This window comes from Vulpes vulpes, chromosome 4 (genome assembly GCF_048418805.1).
Source record: "Vulpes vulpes isolate BD-2025 chromosome 4, VulVul3, whole genome shotgun sequence".
In the NCBI taxonomy this organism is placed as follows: domain Eukaryota; kingdom Metazoa; phylum Chordata; class Mammalia; order Carnivora; family Canidae; genus Vulpes; species Vulpes vulpes.
Genome location: NC_132783.1, coordinates 70,887,033 through 70,905,059, shown reverse-complemented (window position 1 = coordinate 70,905,059; position 18,027 = coordinate 70,887,033). Strand labels below are relative to the sequence as shown.

General features: G+C 34.7%; 1 long non-coding RNA gene across 2 annotated transcripts; it reads right to left on the bottom strand.

Moving 5' to 3' along the window:
• Positions 1-3,582: 3,582 nt before the first annotated feature.
• LOC112931086 (uncharacterized) lies at positions 3,583-16,731 on the bottom strand. Of its 2 annotated transcripts, XR_012001088.1 has the most exons (5): positions 16,628-16,726; positions 12,692-12,743; positions 8,267-8,341; positions 5,114-5,162; positions 3,583-3,847 (listed from the first exon to the last, which is right to left on the bottom strand). It is a non-coding gene; the product is annotated as an uncharacterized lncRNA (long non-coding RNA). The 2 variants fall into 2 exon arrangements; XR_003237262.2 differs by lacking the exon at positions 8,267-8,341 and having other exon boundaries at positions 16,628-16,731.
• Between the last annotated feature and the right edge of the window lie 1,296 nt (positions 16,732-18,027).

The following is an 18,027-nucleotide window of genomic DNA, read 5'->3' as shown; positions in this document are numbered from 1 at the left end:
ATGAGGAACAAATACCAAATGTAAAAAGTGAAGAAGTAAAGTTATTAATAAAATGTAAGTTAGTGTCTTTGTGACAGGATAGGAAAGAACTTCTTAAACAAGAGGCAAAAGTGGAAACCATAAAGAAGAGGTTGATAAGCTTGATTATATTTAAATTTAAAAGTTTTGCAGGCAATCTCAGGCTTGGATATGTATAATCAACAAAGGAATGGTACTCAGACTATACAAAGAACTCCACAAAGCAGCAAGAGGTAGAAAACTGGCAAAAGGGACACCTGGGTGGCTCAGTGGTTGAGCATCTGCCTTTGGCTCGGGGCGTGATCCTGGGATCCAGGATCGAGTCCTACATTGGGCTCCCTGCATAGAGCCTGCTTCTCCCTCTGCCTATGTCTCTGCTTCTCTCTCTCTGTGTGTCTCTCATGAATAAATAAATAAAATCTTTTTTTAAAAGAAAACTGGCAAGAGATATGAACCGAAAATTTGCAGAGGAAGAAACACAAATGGCCAAAATCTTAAGAAAGGATGGTCAAATTCACTAATCAGTAATGAGTTATAAATAAGGAGATGCTATTTCTCATCCATAAGGAAAATGAAAATAAAGAATACAGATGTAACAAATGTGGCTGAAGATGTGGGAAAATACAGCAACCTCTTTGGACAGGAATTTGGTAATATCCTGTAAATTTTATTTCTTATACACATCCCTGAGAAACGCATAGGAATGTGCACATGGTGGGATGCCTGGGTGGCTCAGCAGTTGAACATCTGCCTTTGACTTGGGGCATGATCCCGGGTTCCAGGATCAAATCCCACACTAGGCTTCCTGCATGGAGCCTGCTTCTCCCTCTGCCTTTGTCTTTGCCGCTTTCTGTGTCTCTCATAAATAAATAAATAAATAAAATCTTAAAAAAAAAAAAAAAAGGAATGTGCACATGGTGACATGCAAAAGGATGGTCAGTATGATTTTGTTTGTAATAGCAAATATTTGGAAATCAATAGACAAATCAATCCTGCCTATCAATAAGGAATGAATGAATAAATAATTGTACTACATATATATGATGCCATAGTATAAAGAAGTAAAGTGAATTAAACACATTTACATATCTCAACAAAAATCTTGAAAACATAATATGGAATAAAAATTTGTGTGTGGTTAGGGATGCCTGGATGGCTCAGTTGGTTAAGGGTCCAACTTGTGATTTTGGCTCATGTTGTGATCTCAAGGTCTTCAGTTTGAGTCCAGAGTCAGATTCCATGCTCAGCAGGGAGTCTGCTTCTCTCTCTCTCTCTCTGAAATAAATCTTTTAAAAAATTGTGTGTCGTTAGATAGCATTTATTTATCAAACATAAATTTACAAAATAATATTGTATTCAGCTTTGAAAAATATATAAGTGGTGAATATTTTTAAATATAGAAATGTTATAGAAAGGAAACATAACAGCTTCAGAAAACTGACTGTCTTTGGGGCAAGGAGAGAAGGAAATGGAAAAAGTCTTCAAGTGTATATTACATTTCATTTTTTATAAAAATATTCTGAAGTGAAAAGCTTAATGTGGCAAAATGTTAATATTTATTGATTCTGGTTGGCGATATGATTTTGGATAGTGGATACTCTGCATTTTTCTGTATGTTTGAAATATTTTAGTATATAGATTTCTAAAAATTTAAATAGCAGAGACATGTAGTAGAGGCCAGAAGTAAGTAGGAGCCTTGGATTGGTTTTGTAAGCATTTGTAACATATCCTTTGAGGAGTTTCAAAAATATTTTGGGAGACTTTTTTTTCCTGGAGGTAAAATTTGCATAATATGAAATTCACCATTTTAATAATTTTGAAATGTACACTTAGAGTTTTTAGTATATTCATAAGATTGTGCAATCACCATCACTATTTCATTCCACACACTTCCATCACCTTTGGAAGAATCCTGCAAGGAACCAGAGGTCTTACATTAGCAGCAGCTTGGGGAAAATGGTAAAGATATTAATAACTGATTTTGTATGAATTCTCAGAGAGAAACCTGGGATGATTCAACTTAACGTTTAAATTGCCAGTAGGGATTTAGGGTTTTAATATTTCCCCCATAGATAAGAATAGCTCTTACAACTTCCAAAGTTACTCAGTAATTCCTTTTCCCAAGTGGTAACTTTACCCACTATTTCACATGATTTCTTTCTCCTTGGAGTGCTGCTTAGAACAGAGAGACAGAGATACGTCCTCTGCCTAAAGTACATTCTTTTTTGCCATTCCAGACTGTGCTCGAAGTCTTAGAAACTGCTCTGGACTGAATGCTGTGCTCCACCCCACACCAACTGCCCCCACCAAACTCATATGTTGAAATCCTAATCCTTGACATGACGGTATTTGGATGTCCCTTTGGGAGGTGATTAGATAATAAAGGCAGAGCCTTCATGAATGAGAATAGTGTGAATGAAAGAGCCTCTGTAGGGGTCCCTGCTCCCCTCTGCCACATCAGGACACAGTGAGAAGATGGCTGTCCATGAATCAAGAAGTGGGTTGTCACCAGAGATCCCTAATCTGCTGGTGCCTTGGTCTTGGATTTTCCAGCATCCAGAACTGTGAGAAATCACTTTCTGCTGTGTATAAGCCACTCAATCTACAGTATTCTGTTATAGAGCCCTGATAGACTAAGGCAGGGAACCCTCTTCTGACTCTTAAACTGCAATGTGTAATTATTTCCACTATAAAAATTACTCTTAGGGATGTGATTACTTATGGCACAGTCTATCACTTCAGGAAGCTCTGAACTCCTGGAATTCAGTGATCACATCTTTTTACCTTTGAATCCTCAAAACTTAGCATAATTTCCAGAATTCAGTAAATTTTCAAATAATTTTGTTTGAATGACTTTGACGATGAAGTATCTGTGACTCATTTTGGGTCCATCCAAGTTCAAGAACAAATATTGGTTGGCCAAACATATCATTTTCAATCAACTGTTGGAGGTAGCCATTAACTTAATATTTAGCATACCTCAAGTAAGCAAACCCCCGAGAACAATGAAATGTTAAAGTGCCCTACCTACTCTTCCTGCAAGGGTTAGCTTAATTCTTTCTGTTTCGTGAGTCTTTCCCTGATAGCCTGATGTGATGGCAGATGTCTTAGACCAGGAAATCAGAAGATTTATACTCAGTGAGAGATTTCTATAGTTGTTTAAACTTCAGGAAAAAAATTTTTCTGAGTCTTATTTCCTTTTGGATAAAACTATGGGTTAGGTTTCTTGGTCCATTTCTCTCTTATCAGTCTCTGATTCTTCCTTGGAACTCTCAGTAGCCATTATTAGTTGGTTTAGACATTAGGCACTTACCAGATACTATCTTTATTATTTTTATCCTTTTATATTTATACTCATACATATGTATTTTATACTTTTGCAAGGCAAGCATTTTATATTATACTTATATATGTATTATATAGGTATATAGCAGAAGGTTTTTGTTGTTTTGTTTGCTTTTGCTGCACCAAATTAAAATAATTATCCCAAAACTTTATAATATGCAGAGGAATTATTAGGCTTCAAGTTTTCTGAGGTAAATGAATCTGCTTGTGTGGATTCAATAGAGATAATTTTAATGTTTATTAGCAAGTTTCTCATTTTTCTCCCAAAAAAGGATTTTCTGGATAAAGACCTAGACAGTTTTCAAAAGCTTTTCTTTATGGATACTTGCTCCATCTTCAAAATTGTTGAACTTTCCATCAACAAGCAAAAATACCACTAATTCTTCTAAGAGTTGAGCTCCAGGTTCTAGCTCTTCATTTCCAAACATTGTTCTTCATTCCATCCAGAGTCCCCTTCAACTTCCTCTGGCTTCTAACTACAGACCTATCAAGAATTTACAATTAGAAAAAATCACCACCAAAACTCACAGATTTTAACCTCAACAAAACAAACATGTAGATGCATGTTGTCCTCAGCCTTTAAAAAGCTCCCAGGCTGAACTCTGCTCAGTCAACCAGCCAGAAAGAGGCTCCTACATAATTCTGTGAGAAGGCCCTTGAACTGTGAAGATTTGTTATATATTTTTGGCATCATATTTGTGCATGTAAATATGTGTATGTGTAAACAGATATAAGGATGAGGTTTATAACAAATGTATTATAATATTTAACATCCAACTGTATAATTAAGCAGGGTTTTTTTTTTAAGTATAGAAAGTCCAACTTTAATCAAAGGACTTGATCTGGTGGTTGATTTCTGCAATTAGGTATCTCTAAATCTTACATCAGATATCATTTTACATTTTTTGGTTGATTTTTAACAAAAGAGAAAGTGTGAATTCCTTAGAATTATTTTATTGTCTCATAATTTCATTTTTCTTCTAAGGAACATACAAAACAAGGCTAAGATTCTTTTATCTGGTTCTGATAAGATAGGAAGCATATTAGTATAGTGACTAGAAGTTTGGCTTGCAACAGTTGGATTGTACTTCAAATTTCCACCATCACTTTCTAGCCAGAAATCCCTAGACAAATTATTTAACTTTTCTAAGATTCACTTTTCTTATCTGTGAAGTGAAGATAATAAAAGAATGTATGTTATAAGTTTTCTATGACTACTAAGTAAGGTAATACATAGGAAAAGCAATAAAGATATAGCTTGGAACATTGTGTTTACTTAACAATAGTGATTATCTGAAACTCTTCATGGTAGATAATTTTTGCTCATGGAGAGGGTCTGAGGAATGGTCAGGTACAATTCAGTAGAGTATAATGTGAATTAGATCAAGGAATTTAGGATTTAAAATTCAATTTCACCTGAAAGAGCTTGGGCAACTCACTCAATCTGCACTTATCCTCAATATTGCATAAAAAACACCCTGGAATTTGTATTATCCCAGCTTCCTTTTCCCACATTTTCTCTCTTGCTATGTACTCTCCTCTCACCCCTTATCACAAACTTCTCTTAGAAAAGAATCTGTTGATACCTACTGACACCCTAATCAATAATATCCTTCCTCTCCATAGGAATTTATTTTTCAGCATAATAATTCATTTGGTGCTCATAAGCTATATATCTACTAAGGGAACTTCATGTATCAGAAACTGAAAATGGGAGAGGGTTTTGAAGTTGGTGGAGATTTTCAATGACCTTGAAATATTCTTCTGTGGATATTCTTCTTCTTTGGCTCTGCACAAAGCTGGATAGGAAAAAAAACAGAACAAAACAAATACAAAAGTGAACAACAGCAAAAAAAAATCTCACACTAATCTTTTCTTTTTGGTTGCTTGACAAGCAGGGTAAGTTTCTAAGTCAGCTGAAATTTTTTTTTTTCTTTTGATAAAATTTTCCATTTCAGAAGTAGGTTCAGTCTGACAATAACAGGAAAGGATGAAAATCTTTTCATTTTTGTCTGTCATCTTGTGTCTAAATGTCTGCTTTGTCACTGTATGTTCACACACACACACACACACACAAAAGTATTTGGCCTTCTAGGACTATGGAGACATTGTGGAGTGACTATGCTTGGATTTGGGGACCTAGTCCCAATGTAAGCTCTATAGCTCATTGGAAGTCCCAATTCTTGGACCTATAAAATTAAAAGAATGCACTAACTTCTGAATTGCAGATAGGATTGAGTTTACAGCCATACTTTGAGTGATTGGTAGTAGCTGCCTAGGGTACTGACTTAAGGCAGTTGAGATCTTGATGAATTGGAAGAGTGTTTTGTGATAAATTAGCCATAAACATGGGACAGAAAAATGAGGGCCATCATGCCATAATCTTGCCAATCTTAGGCTGCAAAAATCACTAAGGTCTTTCAATTTTTGCATCACATCAGGTGATGATTAATTCTTTACTTGCTGAAGATGTGACGTATCTGCACTTCAAGTAGGTCAGCCACCTGCTGTAACCTAGTAGAAGACTGTTAACATGTACAAAATATATTATGACTCATTCCTTTCTTAAAGGATTTGAAGAATCATAAATAATTTTCAAAAGCTAAAAAGTGAATTCACAAAAGGGAAGGGAAAATAAGAGTAAAATATAAAAGAGAATTAGCATAAGAGTCAATTATGAAATTCAAGGTTTGATTTTAATTTCTCTAACTTTATTCCATATTATTTCCCCTTTCTATTTCATTTCCATAGATTGTGGCAAAATAAAAAGGAGTCACATTGGCCTGATAGTAGTATGTGAAGCCTGAACATTTTTCAAATTTCCTCATGAAAATGCCTGGTAAAATCTTGAGATTTGTTGAGGAGTCTGTATGATGGGGAAAATGCTTTAGCTGGCTTACTGAGTCAGACTTAAGCAGAGCAATCAGGATGATTGTTCTATTTAAAATTCATCAGCAGTAATGATCACTTGCGTCATCCTTCAAAGATAAGACTTGGGTCTCATGTAAAGGCATTCAAAACCTCATTACCATCTACAGTGCCCTTAGATGCAAGTTACTCAATGCATAGTAAATGGATCAGCACAGCAAGTTGGGCTAAATAGTCACATGCTCTAAAACTATACAGAGTTTTATAACTGGAATGACATTTTCCTTCTTATATTTTGCATTGAGAATACCACGCAAAAATAACGATATTGGCATGCTTGTTAATAATATATCCTTGGTCTTCCTCAAGTATTCAGTTAAGTAATGATCAAGGCATACATGTGCAGAAACCACCTCTGGCTAGGGAAAGAAATTCTCAAAAAGATGAAACAACAGCACTCAGATCCCACATGGGGCCATGGTTACTGGGCTCAGTTAGGGTGCAGGACTAGACCAATTCCCTGCCAGAGAAGAAAAACTCATAATTCATGAACCATTGGATAGAGTATTCAAAAGAGTCTTGTTTCAGCAGTGAAGAGTAATTAAACCCAGACAAAATACAGTTCATGTATAAAAGCAATGGCAGAAAAAAATCAAACTATTGATTAGTTTGATAAAATATAACTGTGTCCCAGAACAAAACCCAACAATAGTTATAGAAATACAAAAGTATCCAGCACTCAACAAGGTAAAACACAATATCTTACATCTAATCAAAAATTGTCAAGCATGCAAGCAATCAGAAAAATGCCGCCTATAATAAAGAGAAATATCAGACAAAACTGACAGAGATGTTAAAAATAGCTGACAAAAACATTGGAAAACTATTACGCTATACTTTTATGTTCAAAGAACTGAAGAAGAAATTAAATATACTAAATATAAAGATATATTTTTAAAGACCATATAAATTTCAGAGGCGAAAACCAGAAGATAAATCCTGGAAATAAAAACTAGAAGAAAAAGACATTAATGAGATTAAGGACAGATGAAATATTGTCAAAGTTTAATGAAATTGAAGACAATAATTGATACTATCCAAAATGAAACTCAGGAACTTCCAGAGAAGACAGAAGAGTAGGACCATAAGCTTACTGTATCCTATGGGATACAACCAGATAACACTCACAGCAGTGTCAATAACCCAGAACATGACCTGAAGACTGGCAGAACAAACTCCAGAACCAAATATAGAGAAGAGGCCACATCAAAGAGGGTAAGAAGAGAAGAGATGTCGTGGGAAACTAAACCCCATGGGTCTGGCCACTGAAGGGAAGAAGAAAGTGAAGATGTGGAGAGGGGAGAGAAACAGACTACCACACAGGGGAGCCTGCACAGCCCATAGCATTCAGCTTTGAAAACCAGAGAGGCTGAACTTCATGAGTTCTTATCCAGCAAGAATTAAAGTCTGAAACTTTAAAAACCAAAAGACTTGGCTCTAGGAGGACCAGAAGGGTAATAGGAAACTCTGTCCTTGGGATGCCTGGGTGACTCAGTGGTTGAGCATCTGCCTTCAGCTCAGGGCATGATCCCAGGGTCTTGGGATCGAGTCCCACATGGGGCTTCCCTCAGCGAGCCTGTTTCTCCCTCTCCCTCTGTCTCTGTGTCTTTCATGAGTAAATAAATAAAATCTTTTTAAAAAAGGAAACTCTGTCCCTGCACATAAAGAGACAGTACAACAAACAGCCTGGGGAGATACAGCATAGAAGGAATGGTTTGAAAAATTCTGGGGGCATACAGGAAGGAGAATCTCAGAATTTTTTGAAAGACTATCCAGAGACAAAGGAGTTGGCAGGTGCCATTTCCCTCTCCCAGCCCCCAGGATAAACACATAGCAACTTGTGGGCATCAACAATGGTACCAGCATTTACTACCTAACTTGTTTGCCTTATGCCCTGCTCCCTCCAGCTGGGTGTGCCTCAGTTCCAGTGCTGCAAATCCCCTCCCCCAGAAGACCAGTGCAAAACTTGCCAAACCTTGCAAAGACCTCATCTGCTGACTCTTTGCTTTGTAGAGTCTTGGTCCCAGTGGCAGTGGGGGCTGGTCACCTTCTGCAGAAAACATAAGCACCTTGTTAAAACTGCATGCCCCATCCACACATGCTTTGCAGAGTGGCTCAGGCCTACCCTAGTCTCTGTAACAGCTGCACATCTTCCTGTGGAAGAGGACCAGTGCCACGTTGTTAAAAGCACACATTCCACCTGGGCTTTCAAGAGCAAGAGAATAGCTGACTTTCGTAACACAGAGAAACAGACACAGAAAGTTAGACAAAATGAGGAGACAGAGGAATATGTCTCAAATGAGAGAACAAACAGGACAAAATCACAGCAAGAGACCCAAGCAAAATGGAGATAAGTAATATGCCTGATAGAGAATTTAAGGTAATGATCATAAAGATACCCACTAGACTTAAAAAAAGAGTGATCATATCAGTGAGACTCAACACCGAGATAAGAAAGAACCAATAATCAGTGATGAAGAGCACAATAAATGAAATTTAAAAATACACTAGATGGAATAAATGGCAGGCTAGAAGAAGCAGAACAAATCAGTGAGGACAGAATAATGGAAAGTAATCAACCTGGACAGGTTACAGAAAAAAAAAAATTAGAGTAGACTGAGCAAAATGAGAGTAGACTTATGGAAGTCAGTGATGCCATCAAGTGTAATAACATTCTCATCATAAGCATTGCAGAATAAAAGAGAGAAAAGGGGGCAGAAAACTTATTTGAAGAAATAATAGCTGGAACATTCCTAATCTAGGGGAAGGAAACATATATCCAGATCCAGGAGGCACAGAGATCCCCCAGCAAAACCAACTTAAAGAGGTCCACATTAAGACACATAATAATTAAAATGGCAAAAAAAAAAAAGCCATGATAAAGAGACAATTTTAAAAGCATCAAGAGAAAAGAAAACAGTTACATATGAGGGAAACCCCATAAAGCTAGCTACAGATTTCTCAACAGAATCTTTTCAGGCCAGAAGAAAGTGAAAAATCTTTCACTTTCTGGAAGGGAAAAATCTGCAGCCAAGAATCCAGCAAAGTTATCATTCAGAACAGAAAGAGAAACAAAAAGTTTCCCAGACAAACAAAAGTTAAAGGAGTTCATGACCACTAAACCAACCCCAAATGAAACGTGAAAGGGGACTCTATGAGTGGAAAGAAAATACCATAAATAAGAGTAAAAAAAGGGAAGCACAAAAGCAGTGAAAATAAGTATACCTGTAAAAAATTGGTCAAGAGATTCACAAAATAAACGGATGTAGAGTATGACACCATATACTTAAAACATGGAGAGGAAAAGAGTAAAGAATGGGTTCAAACTGAAGTGACCATCAACTTAATATAGACTGCTATATGCATAAGATGTTATATACAAACCTAATGGTAACCACAAATCAAAAACCTGTAATAGATATACAAAAAATAAAGGAATCCAAGTATATCACTAAAAAAAGCCAACTATGGAAAGAGAAGAGAGCAAGGGAACAAAGGAACAGAGAAGATCTACAAAAATGAAACACAAAACAAATAGTAAAATGACAATGTATACATACCTATCAATATTATTTTGAATGTAAATGAACTAAATCTTCCAATCAAAAGGCATAGGGTGACAGAATAGATTTAAAAACAAACAAATAAAACCCTACAGGCTTCAGATCTAAACACAATTACAGATTGGAAGTGAGAGGATAGATAAACATTTATTAAGCAAATAGATGTCAAAAGAAAATGGGGGTAGCAATAGCTATTTCAGAAAAAAAAATTGACTTTAAAACAAAGAGTAACAAATGACAAAGAAGGATACTATATAATCATTAAGGAGACAATCCAACAAGACATAACAATTGTAAATATTTATGCACCTAACATGGGAGCACACAAAATATAAAAACACTTAATAACAGACATAAAGGAACTACTTGACAGTAATAAAAGAATTGTAGGGAACTTTAACATCCCACTTACATCAATGGAAAGACCATCTAAATAGAAAATAAACAAGGAAACAGTGGTTTGAATAACACTCTGCACTAGAAGGATTTAATATATATATTCAGAACACTCCATCTTAAAACAGAATACACAAATTTTCAAGTGTATATGGAATATTCTCCAGAATAGATCACATATTAGGTCATAAAACAAATCTCGACAATTTCAAAATGATCAGTGTTATACTATGTACCTTTTCTGACCACACCACAATGAAACTAGAAATCAACTACAAGAAAAAATGTGGAATGAACACAAATACATGGAGGTTAAATAATACGCCACTATACAATGAATGGGTCAACCAAGAAATCAAAGAGGAAATTAAAAAAAAAAAAACATGGAGACAAATTCGAAAACATATCAATGGTCCAAAATCCTTGGGATCAGGCAAAGGCAGTTTTTAGAGAGAAGTTTGTAGCTAAAGGCCTGCCTCAAAAAGCAGGAAAAATTGCAGATAAACAAACTAACCTTATACCTAAAGGAGTTAGAAAAAGAAGAATAAACAAAACTCAAATATAGCAGAATGTTGGAAATAGTAAAGATTAGAGCAGAAATAAATGATAAAGAGATTTTAAGAACAATAGAACAGATCAATGAAACCAGGAGCTGATTTTTGAAAAGATCAACAGGATTGATAAACTTCTAGGCAGGCTTACCAAAGAGAGAAAGACAGAGACAGAAAGTACTCAAGTAAACAAAATCAGAAGTGAAAAAAGAAAAATAACAACCAACATCACAGAAATACAAAGGATTGCAAGAGAATATGAAAAATTTTGGGTCAATACATTGGACAACCTAGAAAAAAATGGATAAAATCCTAGAAACATAAAAATAACAAAAACTGAAGCAGTAAGAAATAGAAAACTTGAACAGACCAATTACCAGCAATGGAATTGAATCAGTAATTAAAATACTCCCAACAAACGAAAGTCCAGGACCAGACAGATTCACAGGTTAACTCTATCAAACATATAAAGAAGACCTAAAACCTATTCTTCTCAAACTATTCCAAAAAATAGGAAGAGGAAGGAGGAAGAAGAAGGAAAATGTACAAATTCATTCTGGGACCAATATCACCCAGATACCAAAACCACATAAAGATACCATAAACAAAAGGTTTGTTTTGGTGGGTGGCTCCGTGGTTGAGAGTCTGCCTTCTGCTCAGGACATGGTCCTGGAGTCACAGAAGAGTCTCACATTGGGCTCCCTGCAGGGAGCCTGCTTCTCCCTTTGCCTATGTCTCTGTCTCTCTGTGTCTCTCATGAATAAATAAATAAAATCTTAAAAAAAGAAAAAAGACACCACAAAAAGAGATAGGCAACGATCTCTGACAAACCTATACGCAAAAATCCTCAATAAGATATCAGCAAACCAAATCCAACAGTATATTTAAAATATCATTCACCACTACCAAGTGGGACTTATTCTTGGGATACAAGGGTGGTTCAATATTTGCAAATCAATTACCATAGTATATCACATCAATAGGTAAAAGGATAAAAACCACATGATCATTTCAAAATATGCAGAAAAATCATTTGACAAAGTACAACATCCACTCATGATACAAACCCTTAAAAAAGTTGGTTTAGAGGGAATGTACCTCAATATAATGAAGACTATATAAAAGACCCATGGCAAACATCATACTCAGTGGGGAACAGTTGAAAGCTTTTTCCCTAAGGTCAGAAACAGACAAGAAGGTCCACTCTCATCAATTTTATTCAACATAGTACTGGAAGTCCTAGTTACAGCAACTAGGCAAGAGAAAGGAGTAAAGGCATCCAAATCAGTAAGGAAGAAGTAAACATTTCACTATTTGCAGATGACATGATACTATATATATAAAACCCAAAGCACTCTACCAAAAAATGACTCGAACTGATTAAAGAATTCAGTAAGTTTGCAAGTTTTTACCCAAAGAACACAAAAACACTAATTCAAAGAGATACATGCACCCCTATGCTTATTGTAGCATTATTTACAATAGTCAAGTTATGGAAACAGCCCAAGAGTCCATTGATAGATGAATAGATGAAGTATGGCATATATACATATACATATATATATATATATATATATATATATATATATAATGGAATATTATTCAGCCATAAAAAATGAAATCTTGCCATTTGCAACAACATGGATATGATTGCAAGTATAATTATATAATTAAAGTATAATTCTAAGTGAAATAAGCCAGTCAGAAAAAGACAAATACCATGATTTCATTTATAAGTGGAACTTAAGAAACAAGACAAATGAATAAAGGAACAAAAAGAGAGAGACAAACCAAAAACAAGATTCTTAATTATACAGAACAAATAGATAGTAGAGGGAAGGGGAGTTGGGGGATTAGTGAATAGGCAAAGGAGATTAAGAGTACACTTACCTTGAGGAGCACTGAATAATATATGGAATTGTTGAATTGCTATATTATACACCTGAAATGAATATAAATGAGTGTGTTAACACACTGGAATAAAAAAAAAAAACAGAAAAAGAAAATGAAACAGAGAAAAAAATACTAGAAAGTAAAAAAGACAAAAAAAATCAGTAAACTGTGGTACAACTTCAAGTGACTAATGTATGTGTAATTAGAGTTCTTTAATGTATGTGTAAACCTTCTTTAAGGTGGGAACCAAATAAAGATAGTTGAACACATGGTGGCCAAAAATTTTTCAAATTCATAAAAATTATAAACTTCAATGAAGCTCAAAAACTAAAAAATAAGAAATGTAAGGAATACTACAAGGTACACTATAACCACATTGCCCAAAACTAGAGAAAATGAGAAAATTTTTAAGCAGCCAGAGAAAGATTTTAAATTATATACAGAGGAGCAAAGGTAAGGACAACAGATATCTTGTCAAAAACAATGCAAATGAAAACACAGAGAACCAACATTTTTTAAATTATGAAAGGTCAAAACACTCTGTCCATCTAGAATTCTACACCCAGTGAAAATACCTTTCCAAAAAAAGTGATATGGAGTTTTTTTCTGAAATCCAAAGCTGAAAGAATTTACTACCAGTGGTCTTGTAGTATAAGAAATGCTTTAAGAATTCTTTCAGGTAAAAGGAATATGATACTAGTTGGAAATGTGAATCTACACAAAGGCAATAAACATTTGGCTTTTATTATTTAAATACCTTTAAAAGCTAATTGTGCAAGTAAAAATAATAATCAAATATGGGGTTTATATATAGAAGTAAAATGAATGACAGTAATAGCATCAATATCAAGGAGGTAAAAATGAGAGTAAACTGTTATAAAGTCCTTATAATATGATATGATATAAAATGATATGTTACCACTTGAAGATAGACTGTGTTAAGTTAAAGATATATACGGTAAATCCTAAAGCATCTTCTAAAATAACAGAAGAAACAATTACAGGTAATAAGCTAACAAAGGAGACAAAATGGCACCAAAAAAAAAGTTGATCCAAAATAAGGCAGGAAAAGGGGAACAAAGATCATATAGAGAAATCAAATAGGAGGTTGATTTAAATCTTGTCATGTTAGTAATCATATGATGTGTAAATCTAAACAACCAAGTTAAAAGGCAGAGACTACCTATCATGTTAAATAAAAAAATTACTGACCAAGTATATGATGCCTACAAAAACCTATGACTTCAAATATAAAGGCACAAATAAGTTAAAGTATTTGAAAAGATATGCCATGCTAACATTATCATTTCATAATGACAAAGGGATCACATATTGCTGGTAAAAAGGTTAAATGGAACCATGCCTTTGGAAAACAATTTGGAAATTCTTTATAAAGTTAAACATAAACTTGCCCTATGACCCAGCCATTTTATTCCTTGGTATTTATTTACCCAAGAGCATATGTCCATATAAAGACTTGTATAAAGATGTACAAAATAGCTGTACTTGTAACAACCCCAAACTGAAATCAACCCAAATGTGGATCAATAGATGAATGGATAAACAAGATATATTTTATCCATACAATGGAATACAATGGAATAGTATTTAACAACAAAAAGAATGAAGTCTTGATGCATGCAACAATGTGGATGAATCTCAAAATAATGGCTCAGCTTGAAAAACATCTTGAAACATTCTTGAAAAACAGAATACACACTATATAATCTATTTATATAAAATTCTAGGCAATGCAAACTAATGTATAGTGACAGAAAGGACACCATTGGTTCCCAGGCGAATGAAAAAGAGGGAGTGTTTGTGGGTAGAAATGGAAGAGAGAGATGACATAGGGACACAAGGTTTCTTTTGAGAGTGTTTATGTGTTCACTATCTTTATTGTGGTGATGAATTCATATATCATATTGGACATGTGGACATATGTCGTGTCAAAACTTACAAGACGGTATACTTTAAAAACGTGCATTTATTGTACATCAATTATACCTCAATAAAGCTGTTCAAAAATAACTGGAATGCAAAGTATGCAGAGAACATATCACCTCAGGGTGATCCGGATGCAAATGTTTTTCCTCTCCACCTTACACCTTAAATATTAGCATTTTGTTTTATCAGCAGAATAACTAACTTGATAACTGTCTCAGAAACAGGCAGATGCTGACTAGAGACCTTAATTGGACACATATTAACTGAATATATTACCCAAAGATAAAGGCTGTCGTGTTGGTTTTAAGTATCTTTCTGTACAATTGTAATTTTTCATCAATTTAAACAAACTTATAATAACCTCACTTAAAACCTTTTAATTCACCAAAGAAAAATTTCAGACTTTCCTGCGGCACAATTGTAAATGCAGACATAGATTCATAGTACCTGAAAGGACCTCAGAAATATCTGGCTTGCTTTTACAAAGAAAGAGATTGAAAGTCAAGGGAAATGAGTGGCCAGCTTGAAGTCACACGGCTGAGACCAGAACTTGTGTTTCCTGACTCTCTAGGTAGGATTTCAGTATTTCAAACTCAGAGGACTTTGATATAAAGCCCATTCAATATATATTTGTTCAACTCGCAATGAATATCCCAGATTGAGCTGGTGACCTTATATTCTTCTCTTTTAAAATATACTGAATATTATAAAAGAAAAAACACATTTTTGTGCAAATATCTATACCCCCCACCTTTCTACATTAACAAGTTTCCGTTTTTGGAAAGGGACACCATAGGAAGAATATAAACTGCCCTCATCTCTTCATCCTCTCATTTCTCTTCTGTTATATTTAGGGCATGGCCCATTTATGAGGATTTATGAAAACATGGGCCAATACAAACTCTCTCATTTTCCCCCTTACCTATGATTTCTTAATTTTGTACTGTACTTAATTTTTGTCTATATTTTTATCTTTTTATTAAATTTCTGGTAATAATCTTTCTAGGAATTCTGGGGAACATTAGTCAGTCTTCTCGAATTCTAAGCTGTTAAAGGCTCAAACTATGCATTAAAAACTGCTAAAAGAGGAAGAGAAAGGGAATAAAGGACTAGCACCACCATTCATCCATTAGAACAAGTGGAGGGGTGGAAATCTATGCATGGAAACTAAGGGAAAACTAGTTTCGGTCATTAAGAAACAGATGCATCTCATTCATGGTTTTTGCCATGAACAAACACACAGAAAATTTCTCAGCTCTGTTTTTTTTTCTACTCTACCATTGTTTTGTGTGACTATTCCACAAATTCCATCTAAGGAGAAAATGCTAATTCTTTGTGGCCCAATTTGAATCTAAAATATAATCTTCTGACATTTTTTGTATATAGAGTTTCCAGAAATCTGACCATATTCGGAGGGATTGAGAAACAGTAGGTGATAAAACAAGGCTAATCTTCAAAGTAATTTAATTGTAGGGTAACACATTGTATCCTAAAAAAATAACTGGAGCATAATGACAATTATGACATAGCAGTGGTTCTCAAATTTGGGGGTGCATAAAAGTCACAGAGAATTCCCTGGCACTTCTCCCAGAAATTCTGGTTTAGTAGGTTAGGAGTAGAGCCCAATTTCCACTTATTAAAAATTTTGCAAGTGATTTTTGCTGTAAGCAAATTTGTACTGATAAAAATTGCTCAACTTCTCACTTTTTTGTTGCTAGTAAAACTTTGGTTAAAACTTCAGTTCCTCAACTCACTAACCAGAAGTCCTTAGAGAAGTCACAGGACCACTCTGTATCTCAGCTTTAAAAAAATGAAATAATGTATGTAAAGTGCCTGATACATAGGTAGATATTTAAATAATATTAGTTTCTTTACCCAAACACATATTCTATTCAATCTGAGCCTAATCTACAATGTGTCTCTCTCTTAATTCTTAACCTAAGTGTAAACAACTCCACATATTTAAGATCATGAAAACTCACATACCTCAACTCAAATGACCGGTTACCAGCCTCAGAAACATTTTTGCTATGTTTGAACGAGTAAGGCACAACAGAATATTGATGCATGCATATGATTAGTCCTGTTACAAAAGCCAGCTGACATAAGATTTTAAAACTTATTCAAGTAAAAAATGTAATCATTAACCCAAACTTACCACCCCGCTTTGGGTACTATTTTGTAAACTGAGAAAAACTACTTTAAGTAGGAAGATATAAAGTATTTCTGTGTATAGACAAGAGTTCAAGATAAATCCTTATACATTTTTTGACATATGTTCTAGTCCCTCAGCTTCTTGCATTCACATTCATTTGAGTGCTTTAGATCCAGCAAGATGCTCTGAAACACCCAGGATTTAAACATAGGCCCAATGCACACCCAGACAACCCAGAGGAAAGTGAGAATTACACTTGTGCCTGTAGTCAATAATGGTTAAAGAGAAAATCATCATCTCAGTGAACACACAAAACTCAATCCGAGGCAGTATATGAGAGTCTATCTCCTTATTTATCAGTGCTGGATCAATGCCAATAGAAGTTATTAACAACATTTGACCAGAGCCTTCCAGACCAAACTCCAGTCCTAAAACTTCCTCCAGTCCACCAAATCCACTGAAATCTTCCTAATCCTTATACTTAAAAAGCCAACCCCTCTTTAGCACTGCTCCACAAAACATTGGGGAAAGCATGCCAGCCTTGTACTTATGGTAGAGGGAGTTGGAAATACAAATTGTATTTTTAAATGTTTAATTTTTCATGAAAATCATATTGGTATAAAGTTTTAAAAGTCAAATAGTCCTATGTAGTTTACACTAGAAATTGCTCTCCCAAGACAAGCAACATCAACCCTGCTCTCCAAAGGCAATTACATACAAATATCTGTTTCTTCTGATATTTATCTCCATGTTTTTAAAAATTAACTTCATTTCACTATATAAATATAATTCACTAGTGGGCCATTATGCACATAATTTTATTTCCTTCCCTAAACTTAATTTTTTATTTTTCCTGGAGTTATTCACTGCATCTTTTTAGAATAATTCACTTGGTTTTCTCTGTACTTACTCGTAGGTCTTTCTACGTCCCTGGCAACTAGCATTTCAGAATTGCTCACAAATATAACTTGTCAGATAATTCTTCGTTTCCATTTTTTCTAGAAACTTTTCTCCTAGCATAATTTTTGGCCTCCTACTTCAGTTTGAACTTATTTCCTGGAAGGGAAACTTCACAGCTCTTATTCTTTGCCATTCCCCTGTATTGGATTCTGTAAACCCATGGCTAATTTTTTTTAGCCTTATTTTTTTCTTTTGGTGGAGGCTAATTCATTTTTAATGGCCAGGTTTTAAGATCAACTCCAAAAAGCCCCCCGAAAAAAACCTACTCCAT